The sequence below is a fragment of the Xenopus laevis genome, chromosome 5L (genome assembly GCF_017654675.1).
Source record: "Xenopus laevis strain J_2021 chromosome 5L, Xenopus_laevis_v10.1, whole genome shotgun sequence".
NCBI lineage: Eukaryota > Metazoa > Chordata > Amphibia > Anura > Pipidae > Xenopus > Xenopus laevis.
The window spans coordinates 69,642,271-69,660,117 of NC_054379.1; the positions used below are offsets into that span (position 1 = coordinate 69,642,271).

Consider the following 17,847-nt stretch of genomic DNA (forward strand, 5'->3'; position numbering starts at 1 on the left):
AGGAAGGAAGACGGGAGGGGAGGAGGGGGAGCTATTCTGCAGGCTAATGCAATGCACTGCTCTGCTGATCGGCTACTGTGAGCTGGAAGAAACTCGCGTGGGTGTAGCTGTCATGTAAACACTGAGGAAAATGAGAATGTACCAGGCACAGCGCCAGCTTTAGCCCATCTCCTGGCATACAGGACGTCACACATAAGACAAAGACCCTCCCCCTCTAGGCATTATTGAGGAGAACCATCCCAAACAGCAGCCAGGGACAAGGATTAAGAGGTGGGTGCTGTACAAAATGTCTCATTCCCTTGCCCTAAAGCCAAAATGCAGGCTCTAGTTATGTATCATTTTCAGTAGCCCTACTGCTGTAATTGCGGTGCTATTATTTCTATAACAGCCAGTTTGTTATTGATTATGGTGTGTCTAACCACGCCTTGTGTGTTGCTGGTGTGGCATATTTGATGCCTGTCACTGTAAGTCCCACAGCCAGTGGGAGGGGTCACCGTGGTGGGCTGCGCTGTTCTGTGTATGTACATAGGGCATGTCCATCCAGTCACAGTGAATAAAGCCCCCAGCACCCGGAAGGCTGCAGGGGCGGGGGGTAATGGAGCTGTAGTGTTAAAACAACTGGAATCCAAAAAATAGATGTCTGATATAAATGCGGTAGAAAATACTCCGTACCTTCCAGTCTTCTCAACTCAACTGCTTGTTTCACCATCAAAGATTTGTGTTTTTGATACATTGTACTGCATAAAAGCAGCATATAGATAAACCACACATTGCCTTATAATGATATCTGCATGCTAGACATTGCCTGATAATTAAATCCAATGTATATATAAAACTGTGAGATCAGGTTTCTCTATAGAGGGTTTAACATTTTAGCCTAAAAACAGGTACTTGGAAAATTGCGCTTCTGCTTTATTTTCTTCAACGCCTAAACTTGTCCCCATTGACTTATATGGTTTATCCTGGGTCTGAGGTAGTGTAAAATAATGACATGCATTTCTATATTTGGGTGCCATAATTACATACCTACAAATGTAAATCCAAATAGCCCTTTCCATTTTGAATACTATACTGTGGGTGCACAGTTCTAGAGAAGCAAGGGATCATTTGGAAAAAGCAATGGAGGCCTTAGACTAGAGATTAAAAACCTTGGGTCAGTGCACTTTTTTCTCAACAGGTGCACAGGGTTTGGGAAAAGTTAGCACTTTAATTCACTGTGGGACTCCTAACAAATTGCCCCCTTATTTAATATGATTTGTGTAATAGGCTTTCTTTGTCCTTTAATACATGGAATAATAAGTACATTTATTTAACTCCCCTTTTTACTCCGCTTTTCGTTTATAAATCTGTGACGGTCTAATAAAAAGGCCCCTCTATCTGTAAATCTATTTTTTTGCTTTAAAGCTTTCAAATACTACAAGTTCAAGTATAATCTATGAGCTGAAGGCTGTCATAGGATACAATCAGAAATTCATATACTGTTGGCGATAGCTTATTATTAGTTTGGAGCTGCTTAGTGATATTACTACATAGATGGGAGAATGTAACTTTGGTCGATAATGTAAAATTCGTACACAGTTCATTCGCAATGTAAATAAATGTTCTCAAAGTGAACAGTTTTGCCTTTGTGAACACTTTGCCCCTACCGCTACAGTAGGATATCGATTGAGAATGTTGTAGTTTGCGATAGTGAGCAGTGTATGTAATAAAACTTCTTGATGAAAAAGTTGTTTGCTCCAAAAGTTTATACTACCTTCAAGTAGGTGTTAAGATTTGCCATGCAATAAAAACCTAATGACGAATATTACATTGTGACATGCAAATTTTTATTCGCAAATTTGTTCTCTTTGCAAATTGTATTACTTTTCCCCATAGAGTGGATATGCTGGCTTTTGCCTATACACATGTATAGATAATATTAATATATGTATCCACTTGTGATAAGGCATTGTATTTTCAAAATTAAAGATCAGTTTCATTTTAGTATACTAGGGTATTACTCAATATAGGGTAAACTATGTGTGTGTGTATAAAATACCTAATGACAGCTTAATTAGCTCCTTATAAAATTGTCCCTGCTGTGTGTGTGTGTAAATGTGAAAGGGACCTTAGAGTGTAAGCTCTGCTAGGCCAGGGATTGATATGAATGGTGAATAATGTCTGTAAAATGCAGCATAAATGTGTTAACACTATATAAATAACAGGTTATAATAAATACAGTACAGATATTAGATAAAATATAAAAGGAGAACTAAAGCTTAACTAAAGAAGTAGCCTAGAAATGTTGTACATTTTTGGCTTCTGTACCAGCCCAAGGCAACCACAGCCCTTTAGCAGATAAGATCTGTGATTCCGAAGATACCCCTGTAGTTCCCCATCTTCTTTTCTGATGATCCACTGCACATGCTCTGTGCTGCTGTCAGTTACTGAGCTTAGGGGCCCACTCAAAATATGCATTACACATTGAATATAAATGTCATAATACAAGGCTGATTAGTAATTAATACAGATAGTTACAATATGGCAGTACAGAAACCAGTGTAACTAGCATCAGAATTTAATAATCAGCCCTGTTTGTAGCATCAGCTTATATTACAGGCCAAAATTAAATATAGGGACAGCACACTCAAATTTAAAAGGCAAAAATTTTATTACATTTACAAAAAATACACTCACATATTTGGCTACGGCCATTACTGGGCCGTAGCCAAATATGTGAGTGTATTTTTTGTAAATGTAATAAAATTTTTGCCTTTTAAATTTGAGTGTGCTGTCCCTATATTTAATTTTTGTTTGATTCTCTCGTGGAGACTTTATTTGGGCGGTCTCCAGGGGACAAGCACCTCACTATTAAATTAAAATTGGGTGTGCGCTTTCTAAAAAACTAATTTGCTTATATTACAGGCCAACCTCATTTTCTGCTTGATGATTTGCGACAACCCCTAAGTTTAGATTCTCAACAGCTGCTCAGAGCCCACTGAACATGTGAGTGTAGCAGTCACTTTCCAAGATGGTGACCCCCTGTGACAAGTTTGAATTTCTGGATCATTGCTTCTATTGAGAAGCTGAAACTTTACGCTAATACAGTAGGTTCAGTATATAAAATATGGCATTTTAGCCATATTCATTTTAGGGTTTAGTGCTCCTTTAAGGGTTAGATCATGTAAACAGTATAAAAACTTACAGGAACATAAATCATTCAGAGAATTTTAAATGGAAGCTCTGTTACTCCTATTGGTGGGCAACACTTGGCAGGTGGCAAATACCTGCTTGCGCAGGATGTGCTTGAATTCCCTTTGTTGTGATTTTCAGATAAACAAAATTTGTAACCCCCAGTGCCATACATAGTTGGGTTTGGCATGCTAAAATGCTTAAAATACACACACTAAACTGAGGCATATCGGGTTTGTGTTTTACAGAGCAAACCGAGCTCTGTAAACAAAGTAAGAGTGTTTGCTCTGCTTCTCATTCTGCAAATGCTTGTATTCTTTAGTATTTTGCATGCTCAGACCTTTGATAGGTGCCATGAACCTTTTTTCTCTTCCTAAAACTAAAGTAATATATAGCTTTTGGGAAGCATCTTGCAGCTTTTCAACAGTGGCTGGAGCTTAGTGGCTTTAAAATGATGCCAATGTGAAATGGTGCTAGAGAAACCACAGACTGTTGCCTTGCTGCCACCTAATACAGCGTGGGGCTAAGAGCAGCCTTGGCACAGGTGCAATACACTTTTGAAACAGTAAAGATTAGACACATTTAGCGGTGGTGAGGAAGAAAGGTAAGGGGAGAACAGCAAAGAGAATGATGAAGTTTAGTACAGTCAAGAGGCATATTTCTGAACGTATATGTACAATTATGTACAGTACGCTTACAGCAAAAGAGAAACCGTCTAGCAAACAGAAGCACGATAAAACACTTAGCCAGAGGACATTGTTATGCAAATTACAAACGTAGGTTGGAATTCATTTTATAATTAATGGCCACACAGCAACAAATAATCAACATTTTGGAAACTCATTTTGGGAACTGTTCATGAACTTAATGTGTAATGCAATTACCCTTTGCCTTCCTTTACTATGGGAACAGCTTAGAGACTGTAAATGATTTTGCCAGTCCATAAAAAAAGTTGTACATGTCTGGCATTCTGCTGTTGACACAGTGGAATTCAAATGAAAACATCGTTATTAAATAGCTTTGAGATTAATCAGTGAGCAGAAAAATTCCTGACTGTATACCCTCATGTGCAAGAATGATTTAACTGCTTAGAACATATCCACATTTTTTTAAACAGACTTGCAAACATTATAGCCAATACTGTTTTTTAAGATAATGCCTTTCTCCATTACTGAAATCCCAAAAGGATGATATTAAGTGAATAAGTAGCATGTCTGCCTATTTCCCAGATGCATTGCTGTGCAATGATCAGGGTTTGATCTCATCAGCCATTAAGTAGCTTTTCTCCTCAGATCTTTTTAAAAACATTAGATCTACAATGCTGACTCATTTTACTGCGCACAGAGGCTCCCACGTGGAGCCTTCAATTAAATGTTTAGTGCTTATGCAGTATGAAATTAGGGGAGTTGTTGGGCTGAACCTCAACCTGCAGAACCCTTGGGATTACCAGTGGATTGGGTGTTGGGCAAGCTTTGTGGATTTGGTTTGGGTTAGACTGGGAAAATAGACTCGATCTCTGTTGCTGAAGATTGCCTGTCTTGGAACAAGAATCTCATGTACAATTAGGAAGTAGGAAGACACGGATACTGGTTGGGTGCGGGTCCTACAATGGCAACATTTTGTGGGTTAGGGTTGGGTGAGGGAAGAGTTTTTTCTTGATCACTAATGTGCGGTCACTATAAAGGTACCACTGTTTTTTTCAATTACAATTGTGGAAAGGCCACTTAATCCCAGGCTCTGTAGGGTGGCGGTATGATCATAAAACAATAAATAATAATAATTGGTTTTAACAGTTTTTTAAGATGTCATTTCTGTATTCTAGAAAGTAACACTTTCTGTCACTAAGCTAAACTGTGTCCCTGGCTGCCCTGACACTTATAGATAAACTCCCACTTCCCCTGTAAACTAGCATGCAATGCACATTTGACCTGACCTATAAGTTGACCCCTCTCTCTACCTGGTTGATCATTTATTTCTTTATTTATATAATAGGAAAGACTAACTTTTTGGTCTGGATTTCACATGACACTTAATGCTGCCACCTCATATATATTTTATTTGTTCAGATCGTATGGGATCCCTTATCTGGAAAACACATTATCCAGAAAGCTCAGAATTATGAGAAGACCTTAGACTCCACTTTTAAGCAAATAATTCCAATTTTTAAAAATGATCTACTTTTTCTCTGTAATAATTAAACCGTTTTTTTTTAAATTAAATGTGAAATTCTTCAAGCGCACCACAATTTGTTGTGTTAGCAGGACTCAAAATATGTGTGTGCATGTACATCTTAGAGGGAAAATTGCCTGAGGTATGATACAGGGTAGTGCTTGGTGTTGGTTGGTGTTCAGTGACCTCAGGCCAAAAGCCTTCCACATCTTGACTTTCCCAGATTAAGTGCATAAAGCCTGCCTCAATTGCAAAACATCTGTGGCTAAGATTATAGCCCATCTGTCAAGTCTTTATACAGTATTTCCCTATCCCTAATGGATACTAGACAGTATTAGTGATGAGTGAATTTTTTTTTCACGTTTCACTGCGAAAAAACGCACATTTTTATGTGTTTCCTGAGTTTTATAGTGAAGCAAAATGGGACAGATTGTCAACCAATAGACTGTAGTATGCTCTATCTACAGCTTCATGCCAGTCCTCCTTGAGTGGTTGGGTATCAGTGCCTGGCACATTCTAAGGGTAACTCCCAACTGTCTCATTTTTAGTGGGACAGTCCCCATTTTGACAGCTCAGCCCGCAGTCACGGATTGTTAATGAAATGTCTGGACTTTCTCTTTGATCTCCTGCACTGAACAGCCATTAAAAGATACAATGGGGCAGATTTAATAAAGGGCAAAGTGGCTAATGCTTGCGACATTTCGCCAGAAATCCCATCCGCAGGGACATTGGCAATTTACTAACAGGTGTAGACAACAATTCGCTAGGACTGTCATTAGCGTTCATTCGCACTCTATCACTAGGCGGCTTTTCACTCTTGCGACCGGTCATTACTCCACAAATTCAGTAAAGTGCGAATTTTACTGAACGTTTCCTCTTTCGCCAGAGTTGACTTCGCCACCTCAGACTAGGCGAACTGCTAAAATGAAGCTAGATCTCACTCAATCTTGTGTTTGAGATGTCACTTACATCTTATCCTGTCTGCAGGAAATGCATTAAAGTTGTAAAAACACTGTTGACATTTCCTTATTAAAGCAGGATTGCCTGCAAAAGTCTTAACTATTAAACTTTTTTGGGTTAACATTTTTCTCCAGACATTTGAGGGGCATGGAACATTCATTTTAGGGTGGGCTCCTGTGTAGAGCATTAGAGGATCTCTTTTGTCTTTATTCAGCTTCTTTGGACATTTGTAATAAAAAGTGGCCACTTCAAGCATTTGCACCAACATCTCTTATAAAGACATCCATATGACTTTAATGTACCCACCCTATTCAAATGGACCAATGTGTAAGAGGACTAATGAAGTTTCGCTAGGCAGAAGTGATCGCTAGCTTAATTTCGCTTTGAAATGCTCACAATACGCTAGCGAAAAGTTGCCGGCGTTCGACATCCAGGACGCAACTTCGCATTTTAGTGAATTAGCATAGTGGTAAAAAATTTTCACCTGGTGAATTGGTGCGAAGTGTGCGAAACGGTCACTGCCGACAATTTGCCCTTAAGCGAATTTGCCCCAAAGTTTCTAACTTAATTGGCTTTTGGCCCAGAATAGACAGCCCAGAATATTTAATAACATTTGTTACAATTTAAGATAAGCAAAGAAACAATTGTAACAATTTAATATAAGCAGGTCTCTTGTGGAAACCGTGACTTGCAGCTAAAAGGGCAATTCACCTTCATTAGCAAAACACATAAAAAACACATAAATGTGTTCAAACTTCAAACTTTCACATCCTGCAAAATTTTGTAAACTAAACATTGTAATTAGGTGGTGTGGCTACAAAATTGGCCTCTTTCTATTTTTAAAATGTTGGGAGGTAAGTTCTAAGGGCTTTTTGGAATAGACTTGGGATCCGTATACAAGGTCGCAGAAGGTTTACTTAGATTAGTAGACCATAGAGATACCCCAGGTTAGTTGTGCTTACAAGGTTTTTGGCACCCTCAAGTGAAATAAGCTTTCCTTTGTGCAAAGGCACAGGAGCATGCACGGGACAGATGGGAAATGTGAGGAGAAAGGCTTATAGATGAATGCTGCAATCATAGGCAGAGGTATGGGGCTTCAGCTTCAGTAGAAATGTCAGTGGTAGATGATTGTTATGTATGTATATATGTATATTTTATTAATATATAATATATATAACTTATGTACGCAACACTGTACAGCAGAGCAATACATTTATAGAACAAGCAGGGGTCATTACAAAAATAATTACAAATAAATTATCTTATCACATTGCACTTAAAGTGGACCTGTCACCCAGACATAAAAAGCTGTATAATGAATGTATTTTTAAAATTAAATATGAAACCCAAATAATTTATTTATTTTTAAGCAGTCATAGCTGTTGTAAATTAATTTAAAAATCTCAGCTGTCAATCAAATATTGACTTAGGCAGGCAATTACTTTCACTTTCCATTCAGCACTAGATGTTACTGCACTCCCCATATTCTCCCTGTGCTCTTCAACATTTAATTGTGTAACCAGTGCATGGGGATGGACATCGGGTCCTCTGTTCTGGTGCACAAACAAGATTTTCAGATGACGCAAGGCTTGTCTTAATAACAGTGTCCACAAAATGGCTCCTGTCTGCTTGCTATAATTATGAATTCCCAGACGGAAGGAAACAAGATTAAAATAACTTTTACAGTGTAATTAAAGTTCACTTTGCTTGACTAACATGATAAAATAGGATTTGGAATTATTTTTTTGTGTAATGGGTCCCCTTTAAGTTCTGTGTATTTATATATTTATTGTATTGCTTATATTATTTGTTCTCCTAGTATGCATATATATAATTATATATATATATATATATATATATATATATATATATATATATATATATATATATATATATACCAATTATTGTACAAAAAACCGCACACTCAGGTCTTCTCAAAGGTGAAAAAAAACCAAAATTTATTACGACGTTTCGGCTTCTGTACTGAAGCCTTTCTCAAGTGGAGTGCACAGTGCAATTAATCATCCATATTTAAACACAAAATGGCGCCAAGGCCCACCATGTGACGTCATAGCATCATGTGAGCGTCATCAAGTGAATCGTGTATAAGTTTAGCATATTATAACAGCATTCCCCCTATAGAGCAGAACTTAGAATGTCCTGCTTCTAAGGAGAGAGGTTTGTGCCATTAAAAACCATAGATTCAAAGTGCATTAAGAAACATAGTGTTACCGAGTGTAAAGAAAGTTCACTCTAAGTGGCCCAAGTAAATTGTGTGCTGATCATCACTTACCCCAGAGGGAACACGAATGTCAAAAGGTATGCGCTCCATATCGCCTGTACGGACAGAGGCGTAGTCCACATTACAGCCGGGCACCCCCTACCGCTCATCGACGCCCCGCCAGACTTACTCATACTCCCGGTGCGTGCCGAACTCCCCATAGAACTCTGCGTCTGGATCTGCCTCCTTTCCAGTGCCGGGTAGCGCCCGCACGTATCATCTGTAAGCCCTGTACAGTCCAGGCAGTTCCAGACCCTATTGTTACTCGCCACTACGTACCATCTCACACCAAGGGGACTAAAGCTAGGGTGAGAATACATCCCACTCAGCCTGTCCCCTAGCGCATGATCATCTGGGTGGGCTAAGTTAACTCGGTCCAAGTGTTATGTATTCTTTTTGGCTCGGGACAGTCCAATGCAAAGAGACCAGGGAGGTAAACGGCAACTTAACCCATCGATGCTGGCTCTGTGGGGTTGTAATATTTTAAACATACGAAGATTCTGCGGGGTGTCCAGCTGTGGGATACGTCTTACCTGTCTGAGGCCTGTCAGTCATCTCTACCATTCATTCAGTGTTTCCATGGGGTCAGAACATAGCAACCATGTCCTGTAGTTCATATGATCAGATTCTGTGAAAAAAGGAGAAAAAAAGAAGAAAAAAAGAAGGATAAAATCAAAGCAACCTTATATTATCAGCATCAGTTAACATTTATCTAGCAATTTGTTGCTTGCTTTAGTGAATAGTTTGGTATGTCCATTTTATTGCTATTGATGTCTGTTAGATGACCAGACTCAGAGATTCTTCTGTCTTTAACTTGTCTTAATTAATCAATTGCTGGCCCTCACCCATGTGACCCTCTTGCTGTATATCAGGACATTCATTCTAGGGGAAGCATAGCAGGGGTGAGCATGGCAGGAGAGCCATGGCAGATTTAACAACTTAAGTCCATCAAGTTAAAGTACAGAAGTTTAAGTACAACATATAGAGTTAGACAGAGTTGGACAACAGTTGGATCAGAGTTGAATTGGAATCTCCAAGCAAACATTGGACATCACTGCTCATCAATTCTTCTATCAACAAGATAAGCCGGATTATACTGTCTAACTATGTTTAATTTGATTGCCTTCTTTTTCTCTCTCTCCTCTATACTTCTGCATATATCCTCTGCACTCCAACATCCATCAAACTATCCTGAAATTGAAATCTCCTCTTCACTGCTCCCATCACCCTCTCTCAATCTAAGCACACTATCTTGTATTGTTAAATCTATTATCCCCTCTCATTCCATCAAACAATACACTGCTCGCACTGTCAAATCTAGGTCACACCTTGTCTCACTCTCATTATTACTGTTACTTGCAGCTGGGGACGTCTCCCCAAACCCTGGTCCAACTCACTCATTTGTACCCTCACTTATTCCTACTCTCAGGCATTCAACAAGGTCTTTTCCAGTCTCTCAGATTTTACGTACTTCTAATATTGCAAACCTAATTCACATAAAACCAGCACCCTCCATACCTTTCTCATGTGCCCTCTGGAATGCACGGTCAATCTGCAATAAACTAACAGCAGTCCATGACCTCTTTATAGCTAAATCCCTTCACCTTCTTGCAATCACTGAAACATGGCTCTCACCCTCAGACACTGCTTCACCTGCTGCCCTCTGCTATGGAGGCTTCTCACTTACTCACACTCCTAGACCGGATAGCCGTCATGGCGGTGGGGTGGGATTTCTTCTCTCTCCCAAATGCAGGTTTCAAAATCTAACTACACCGTCTTCTCTCTCCTTCACTTCTTTTGAAGTCCACAGCATACGTTTGTTTTCTCCAATCTCTCTGCGTGTTGCTGTCATATATCGCCCCCCAGGTCCCTACTCCACCTTCTTGGATCACTTTGCTGCCTGGCTTCCATACTTTCTCTCCAGTGAGACACCTGCTCTCATTTTAGGGGACTTCAACATCCCCATTGACAACTCTGCTTCTGCTGCCACCTCTAAACTTCTCTCTCTAACAGCTTCATTTGGTCTCTCTCAGTGGACCGACTCACCTACCCACATCGAGGGTCATGCTCTTGACCTTATATTCTGCGACTCATGCTGCCCATCCAACTTAATAAACTCTCCCTACCCTCTGTCTGACCATCATCTACTCTCCTTTCAGATACTGCTTTCACCTGCACCTTCACAACCATCTCTCTCTACCCATACGTACAGAAACCTTAATGCTTTTGAACCACAACAATTATCAACAGTATCAGCACAATCCATATCTCATATTAATACTCTCTCCTGTCCCAATATGGCAGCTTCTCTCTACAACGATGCCCTTTCAACAGCACTTGACTCCCTTGCACCTTCTACCACCCGTCACAGCCGGCCAGCTAAACCCCAACCCTGGCACACTAGTGTAACACGGTACCTCAGAAGATGTAGTAGATCAGCTGAGCGACGATGGAGAAAGTCACGAACTGATCCTGATTTCATCCACTTCAAATTCATGCTCTCTTGCTATAACCGAGCTCTATCATTAGCCAAAGAACAATACTTCTCTTATCTAATATCTACTATGTCCTCCAAACCACAGCAGCTGTTTGCCACATTTAACTCACTCCTATGCCCCCCTCCACCTCCTCCACCTATTAATGTTACTGCCCAAGACCTTGCTCATTTCTTTAATGAAAAAATCGATCTCATTAGGCTGAGCATACCGTCCGACAACAATCTCAGACCAACGTGCAGTCCACTCACATCTACTTTGCACTCCTTCACCCCTGCAACTCTAGAGGAAGTCAGCAAACTTCTAGCCAGCTCAAAACCCACCACCTGCTCCCTTGACCCCATACCCTCTCGCCTTCTCCACCCAATCTCTGATACACTCTCTCCTGCACTTACCCACCTATTCAATCTTTCACTCTCTACTGGTACCTTTCCATCATTATACAAACAAGCACTAATCACTCCTATCCTCAAAAAACCTTCCCTTGATCCCAGCTCTCCCACTAACTATCGACCCGGTCTCCCTTCTTCCATTCGCCTCCAAATTACTAGAAAGGCTTGTTTATAAACGCCTGATCCAGCATCTCACTCACAACTCCCTCCTCGACCCCTTGCAATCTGGCTTCCGCCCATCACACTCGACTGAAACTGCCCTCACCAAAGTAACCAATGATCTTCTATTGGCAAAGTCTAAAGGTCATTATTCCATTCTAATTCTACTAGATCTCTCTGCAGCCTTTGACACAGTTGACCACACACTCCTCCTTGACATTCTACACTCAGCTGGCATTCGGGACACTGCTCTTTCATGGTTTACATCTTATCTGTCTGACCGTTCCTTTAAAGTTTCCTTCTCTAACTCTACTTCTACTACTTTCCCACTCTCTGTTGGAGTTCCTCAAGGCTCTGTTCTTGGCCCCCTGCTGTTCTCGCTCTATACAACTTCACTAGGAAAACTCATTCAGTCATTTGGACTTCAGTATCACCTTTATGCTGATGACACCCAACTCTACTTGTCTACTCCTGATCTTTCTAATTCTGTCCTTTCCCAAGTCACAGACTGTCTTTCTGCTGTCTCCTCCTGGATGTCACAGCGCCACCTGAAACTGAACCTTTCTAAAACAGAACTCATCATATTTCCTCCAAGATCTTCCCCTGTCCCTCAGATATCACTCACCGTAAACAACACCACCTTTCATTCCACCACACAGGCACGCTGCCTAGGAGTTATCTTAGACTCTCATCTGTCTTTTTCACCACACATTCAAACACTTGCAAAATCTTGCCGTATTCAACTGCGCAACATTGCTCGAATACGACCCTATCTCAGTTCAGAATCAACTAAAACACTGATTCAGTCTCTCATCATCTCCCGCCTTGATTACTGCAACTTACTCCTCACAGGTATTCCAACAAGTCACCTTTCACAACTCCAATCTGTTCTAAACGCGGCCGCTAGACTCATTCATCTAGCTCGCCGCTCAACATCAGCTGCTCCCATTTGTATGTCCCTTCACTGGCTCCCAATCTCTTCTAGAATCAAATTCAAATTACTTACACTCACATTCAAGGCCCTTAATAATGAAACCCCTCCCTATATTTCATCTCTAATCTCCAAATACACTCCTTCACGAAACCTACGCTCTGCTTCTGATCTTCGCCTCACTTCTCCTCTGGTCACTTCTGCCCATTCTCGTCTACAAGACTTCTCTCGGGCTTCTGCTTTTCTCTGGAACTCTCTGCCACAAGCTGTCAGACTTTCTCCTTCCTTCCAAACTTTCAAGCGCTCCTTAAAGACCCATCTGTTTAAAGAGGCCTATTCGTTGTACCTTAATTAATCATTGCTGTATCAAAAATGACAAAGTGTTTATATAATCCTAATGTCTCAATTGTACCCTAACCTTTTAGTTTGTAAACCCCATTGTACTCTGTAATCCTTGTCTGTTAGCCACCATTTATTCCCTGTTTGCTATAACTGCAGTAAAGCACTGCGTATCTTGACAGCGCTATATAAATAAATGATGATGATGATGATATTATCAGCTCACATATTTAAAGTTATACATTGTTTCATATGTTTTAGCTGCAACGTCTCATTCTTGTGACATAATGTTGCAACCAAGTAGTCCACATATTTGTCATTAGAAGCATCCTGTCCAGAGGAAACAGAGTATCCAAATAGCTAGATAGTGTGTTTAGACAGTCAGTATGTTTGACAAGGAAAGTCCATTAGTCATAGTGACCCTTTCTCAATAAAAAGTGGACATAGGAAGAGTCTCATTCAGTCCTCTCGGGGCCAGTGTGTCCAAAGTAAAAATCCACATGCTCTCCTTTTGCAATAAAAGGAGATCCCTATTGCCTCCTCTCTTGGGAATGGGCACATGGTCTATTATCATGTGCCTAAATTGAGGGACTGTGTGTTTCATTTTGAGCCAATGTCTGGGAACCGGTTGGTCCGCCTTTCCTGTAGTTAGAGCACTTCTAATTGCACAGCGGTGGTTATTCATGCGTTCCCGATAGGTTGTAGAGGCTTTGCCCACGTAGTGAAGTCCACATGGGCACCAGGCCATATATACAATATGGTCAGAAGTGCAAGTTACCCTGTGTTTAATTTTGTATTTTGTCCCCGTTCTTGGGTGTGTGAAGAAGGTGCCCTGTGACATTCCTCCACAGGTCAAACAATTCACACATTTGTAACAACCAGGTTTCAGAGGGCGATTAAGCCAGGTACCTCCTTTGTTGTCACCCCTACTGAAATTTTTCACCACTAGCATGTCGCTTAAATTGCGTCCTCTCCTAAAGGCCACCATAGGTGCCTTTTTTCCATAGAAGGGTAAATCAGTTTCAGTATTAATAACCTCCCAACGGTCCTTTAACGCCCTCCTAACTCGTGGACTGACGTCCGTCCAATCTGTCAGAAAAATAGGATCAACACCCTCCTTGGGTGTCTTAGTCTGTTCCTGTAGTAGATCATCTTGACTAAGAAGACGAGCTCTCTCTAACTGCTGGTTGATGAGGACCCCCGAATAGCCTCTGGAAGCAAACTGTTCTGCCAAAGTGGTGAGTTGTAGTTCTGCCATTGTCCGGTCAGAGTTATTTCTGATGACCCTCAGAAATTGAGAAAACAGGACCCCCCGGGACATGTGTGGTGGGACTGTGCTTGGATAAGACTATTTCTATCCGTAGGTTTTTTGAATAAAGTAGTGCAAAGCTTATTGTCCTGTATATAAATAAATATATATATATATATTGTAAATATATGCACTGCGTTGCGCATTTGAACAGCACTTTATAATTAAAGTTATACATACACACAAATATAAAGTACTGTTGCATTAAGGATGAAGAGCTAAGTATTAAAGACACAAGAGGAAGGAGGTCGCTGCTCCATAGAGCTTACAATCTAAGTTTAATTTTTGTTATAGAAAAATCAAACTCTAGTACAATTCCAATAGCAATTATTTACAGCATTCTAACTCCATGTGCAACTGCTCTGTTCACTTTTTCATTTGTATGGCATTACCTTTTGTTGTACTGCAGACCACATACAGTCATATGACTCCTCTTAATTCTTTGGAGTTTTGTTTATCATTGACTGAGCTAACAACTTCCTTTTAATATATAACATGCCTTATGGAAACAGTAGCATTTCAGCAGTGACATAAAGTTTATTGGATTAACAGAAAATATGCAATATGCATCATAACAAAATTAGACAGGTGCATAATTTTGGGCACCCCAACAGAGATATTACATCAATACTTATTTGAACCTCCTTTTGCAAATGTAACAGCCTCTAGATGCCTCCTTTAGCCTTTTTGACCATTTGTCCATACAAAATCTCTCCAGTTCAATTAAATTTGATGGCTACCAAACATGGACAGTCTGCTTCAAATCATCCCATAGCTTTTCGATGATATTCCAGAATATTATACTTCTCCCTCTGCATAAATGTCTTTGTAGATTTTGAAGTGTGTTTAGGGTCATTGTCTTGTTGGAATATCCAACCCTTGCGTATCTTCAACTGTGTGACTGATGTTTCAACATTATCCTGAAGACTTTGTTGATATTGGGTTGAATTCATCTTACCCTCGAAAAAATGCCGCTCCTTGCATTTCCAACCGGAAATTCGGCTCTTCTAGCACAGAGAGCGCAGTTAGGCTCTCTGCGCTAGTGGACTGGTCCTCTCTGCTGCCCTGGTGGACCCCCCCCGGACCCCCTCAGGCGCAAAAAGGTAAGTGCACGGGGGAGGGGGGGGCCGCAGCAACTGCTGCTGCCTCGAACGGCGGAGGGGCCAGGATCGCCCCTGAGTACAATACAAAACCGAAAACATAGCTGAGAACCATATTGGTGGCAAAACAATCATATTGGGTTTATATAATGTTTAAATATTTTTTAGCAGCCAAGATTTGGTGATGCAAATTATGGAAAGATCCCTTATCCAGATAATACAGTAACTGGTCTCGAGCATTCTAGATAATTGCTCTGTAACTGAACATTAAGGGTTACAATTGTGTGCCTTTTAATGTTCTAGCAGGGACTTTCTTAAATGTCTGTTTTGACCCTTTCAGTTCATTAGTGTTATGCGGGTATTATCTTGTTACTCTTCTACCAACAAACATAAAATGTATCAACTACAACCAGAGACACTGTGCATACTGTAATTAACAGTATCAGTAATTAATACATTGTGTACAGATATAACAATTTCAGTGACAAGTCATTTTATGTACAATATTCATTTTAGCTTCTTAGGAGCGTAGTGCTTACAGACTCAAAGCACAATCATTTTTATATATTAACAATTTCCTAGCTACAGTTTTATTTATTTTATTTATTTTTGGATTAGGATTTTCAGTGAAATGATTGGAAATCCCAAGGCCAAGGAAGTTTATAATTTAATATAAATAATTTAATAATAATATAATATAATGTAATTTAAATGCATTGTAATTAAATTTTCATTTTCATTTATCATTTAAATGCATTTTACAGACCTTATGTTTATTTACCATAGTATTTGGTACCTTTTTGTTGGCATTTGTGTTGCACTTTAGTTATTCATCCATTCATTCAAGGTATGTATTGAGACTGCTGAATGAAACAGTAAGTTTAGACATCCAATGTTGATATTCTAGACAAATTATATATATTAGTTCATTTAGTAAGCTTTTAATTAGTGCAAGACACTTTCTGTTATAAAATATAATTACGTTTTGTTAAACTCTATGTTGTAAAACTGCTCCTTTGACTTACTTATCTTCCTTATTTCAGTTGCTCTTCTAATTAAAAATCCTGCAGCTTTCTGATAGGATCTGGGACAACTGTGGTTTAAATACTGCATTTTAGAATTGTAGCCATATCATAACAGAACTTCTGTGTATTAACCTGCCAAACACTTTTTTTTTAAAAGTTCAGTTGTTTTCAGATTGTTCACCAGAAATATAAATGTTTTTCAGTCAGTTTCCATCTTTTATTTTTTTACTGTTTTTCCAAAATACAAGTTTCAAGTAATCCAGGTGCAGATTCTGAACTGTTACAATTTGCTGCATTAGTTGATACATTTCTCAGCAGCATCTGTGGAATATTAGCCACTTATGTATCAATTATAATAGCTGCCTTTAATGAAACTCAGAGATTCTTCACTGCAGCACCAAAGATAAGAAATGTATAAATAATATGGTTAATGTATAATAATATTTATTATGCTGTGTGAAAACTATGTAAAAAGCTGTGTGAAATAAATGTCGAATTTATCAAGATGTGTTTAATCTTATGCCATTCTAACCTCAGATTTGCCGCTGTTATTTTACATTGCTTCTAGCTGAAGACACTCTAAGAAAAAACGCATACAAATTTTACACCGTTTTTTTACATGGTGAAGCCTGGCGTATTATCCACCTTTTTTTTATGCAGCATAATAAATATGACCCTTTATGTATCAACTTAGAACAGTTTACAGAGTTGGAACCCCACCTCCCAGAGCTGCTTTAGAAAGACATAAAAAGGTGAAAAATTAAACTTTACACTTTAAACTTTACACTTCAGTATTAAAAAAAAATAGAAAATAAAGTTATTGGAAAAAGTCTTTATTTCTGGTGAGCTACCTGAAACCAACTGAACTGAAAAAAATGTTGGAAAGTGAACAACCCCTTTAAAGGAACAGTAACACCAAAAAACCAAAGTTTTTTAAAGTAATGAAAATATCATGTACTGTTGCCCTGCACTGGTTAAACTCATCTGTTTGCTTCAGAAACACTACTATAGTTCATATAAACAAGTTGCTGTGGAGCAATGGCGGAAACTGAAAAACAGCTATATGGCACATGTTAACTAATGGATAACAGATAACACCATTAGACAGACAGAGCTTATTTGCTATCTGCTGTGTAACTTGAGCTTTTTCTCCTTTGAATGGCTGCCCCCATTGCTACACAGCAGCTTATTTATATAAACAATAGTAGTGTTTCTTAAGCAAACACAGCAGTTTTACCAGTGCAGGGCAACACTGCATTATATTTTCATTACTTTAAAACACTTTTATTTTTTGACGTTACTGTTCCTTTAAGACCAGTGGAAAAGACGTAATTTGATGCCTTGGGCCTGCATTAGAATACACTGGTAGATACAGCATGCCCCTGTCAGTGCACAAATACATTTTTGGCACAAAAATGCATACTTTCCTGTGTCACAATCCACCCTGTGTGTACACTGACAGGCTGTGCATTGTTAAACATCTTCAAATTGTTTAAAGCAGGGGTCCCCAACCACC

At 39.4% G+C, this 17,847-nt stretch overlaps 1 protein-coding gene across 2 annotated transcripts in view; it reads left to right on the plus strand.

Annotated features, from left to right (window-relative positions):
• ncoa7.L (nuclear receptor coactivator 7 L homeolog) overlaps positions 1-17,847 on the plus strand; it is a 97,209-nt gene continuing 79,362 nt past the window's right edge. The window contains exon 1 of one of the 2 annotated variants that reach the window (XM_041562908.1): positions 1-270. The gene's annotated coding sequence lies outside the window, so the exon portion shown is untranslated. The remainder of the gene's footprint in view (positions 271-17,847) is intronic. The other variant, XM_041562905.1, reaches the window with a different exon arrangement.